The sequence below is a fragment of the Lygodium microphyllum genome, chromosome 3 (assembly GCF_053477565.2).
Source record: "Lygodium microphyllum isolate KBCC chromosome 3, Lygodium_microphyllum_v1.1.10, whole genome shotgun sequence".
Taxonomy (NCBI): Eukaryota; Viridiplantae; Streptophyta; class Polypodiopsida; order Schizaeales; family Lygodiaceae; genus Lygodium; species Lygodium microphyllum.
In genome coordinates, this window is record NC_141137.1 from 1,974,415 (window position 1) to 1,976,580 (window position 2,166).

General features: G+C 41.0%; 1 pseudogene; it reads left to right on the forward strand.

Moving 5' to 3' along the window:
• The first annotated feature begins 445 nt into the window (after positions 1 to 445).
• LOC148038004 (tubulin alpha chain pseudogene) lies at positions 446 to 1,633 on the forward strand (annotated as a pseudogene).
• Positions 1,634 to 2,166: the final 533 nt, after the last annotated feature.

A 2,166-nucleotide genomic window follows, 5' to 3' on the forward strand; every position in this document is an offset into this window, starting at 1 on the left:
ATTGGCGCATCGACGAAAAGAAAAAATCAAGAAAATTGCATGCTTTTGACTATACACTTACTGTAATTGCCTCTATTTGGAATTGTTTCCTTGCTTGTCTCTTTTGCTTAAAGGCCATTGAACTCAACCTACACAAAAACAATCATCAATGAGTCCCTAGATGATGACTACAATGTGCTTGCATGAGCATCGTATCTATACATACTAATAATAAAGGCTCACAAAGCACTCAACACTCCCCTCTCAAGAAATGCATGCAAAATGCCAAGCATGCTCCAATGCAGACTATGGTTACATGAAGACAAACTTATTCACCCAAACTACGTGTCTAAACAAGGCTAATAAGATAACCAATCGATTGTTCTAAAATGTCAAAACATATGGGGTATCCTATAGTGGAAAAGGGTACTGAAAAATCCAAAATATGTAAGGTGGCCTCTCAATCATGTGCAATCTCTTGTATGAGCATGGCATCCAGCCTGATGGTCAAATGCCCAGTGACAAGACAGTTGGAGATGGTGATGATGCATTTAATACCTTCTTTAGTGAGACTAGATCAGGGAAGCATGTTCCTAGAGTAGTGTTTGTAGATCTAGATCCTGTTGCTATTGATGAAGTTTGCACTAGCACCTATAGATAGCTGTTTTGTCTAGAGCAATTGATCAGTGGCAAGGAAGATGCTGCCAACAACTTTGCCTATGGCCATTACACAATTGGCAAGGAGATTTTGGACATTTTCCTTGTTTGGATCCACAAGTTGGCAGACAATTGCTTTGGACTTCAAGGCTTCTTGGTCTTTAATGGTGTTGGAGGAGGGACATGCTCAAGCTTTGGCTCCCTTTTGTTGGAGCGTCTATCAGTGGATTATGGAAAAAGTCTAAACTTGGCTTTACTGTGTATCTGTCTCCACAAGTCTCAACCTTTGTTATTGAGACTTATAATAGTGTGATGTCTACTCATTCTCTACTAGAGCACACAGATGTTGCAATACTGCTTGACAATGAGGTAATTTATGATATTTTTTGACACCCACTCGACATTGATCGCCCTACCTACACCAATCTCAATAGGCTTGTGTCTCAGGACATCTCCTCACTCACTACCTCCCTTCATTTTGATGGTGCTCTCAATGTGGATGATGTAACGGAGTTCCATAACAATTTGGTGCCCTATCCAAGAACTCACTTCATGTTGTCCTCATATGCTCCATAAATATTAGTAGACAAGGCATACCACAAGCAGCTATCTATTGCAAAGATCACGAACAGTGCCTTTGAGTCATCCTCTATGATTGTGAAGTGTGACCCATGCCATGGCAAATAACATGGCATGCTATCTCATGTACAGAGGTGATATGGTGCCCAAGGATGTGAATGTTGTGGTTGCTACCATCAAGACCACGAGAACTATCCAATTTGTGGACTGATGTCCAATTGGTTTCAAGTGCAGCATTAACTATCAACATCCAATAGTTGTGCTTGGAGGAGATGTGGCTAAGGTCCAGAGGTCTGTCTGAATGATCTTCAACTCCACCACCATCCAAGAAGAGCTTCACCTCACAGTGCAAATGGCATGTGTCACAAGGGTTGCAAAAGATGACGAATGGATAGCTTCCATTAATGGTTTGATCTAATTCAGCGTGTAAGTTTTTTTTTAAAGAAAAAGTTTTAAAAGCTTAACCTTATTGTTGTAAAGCTAAATGCCTTAAGCTTTTTTAGAAAAGCTAAAAGCATGTCAACGTGAGAGGGTATAATGAAAACTATTTAAGCGGATGAGTATGAGGGGTTCTCCATATACTCGAACTCTCCAAGAAGACCTTATATGGGAGTGGCTAGAGGTTGAGATTGTATCCCTCACCCTCTTTGATCTTGCCATCAAACATCAAGGGGGAGATGCCAGAGGTTGAACTTGAATCCCTCCCCTCCTTGAAGATCTTACTTCGAAATAAGGAGTGTGGGCTCGAGGTGGAGATTGTATCCCTCGCCTTCTTCAAAGTTTGCCATTGAATTCAGAAGCGAAGGCTTTGAGGTCAAGCTTTAAGCCCTCGCCTACATTGAAATTTCCATCGTGAGTCATTCATGAAGAGTGGCTTGAGTTTGAACTAGGTACTCCTCACTTCATTAAAAACCTTTCCTCAAAAATTCTGAAAACCCACTTTCTTCTCTT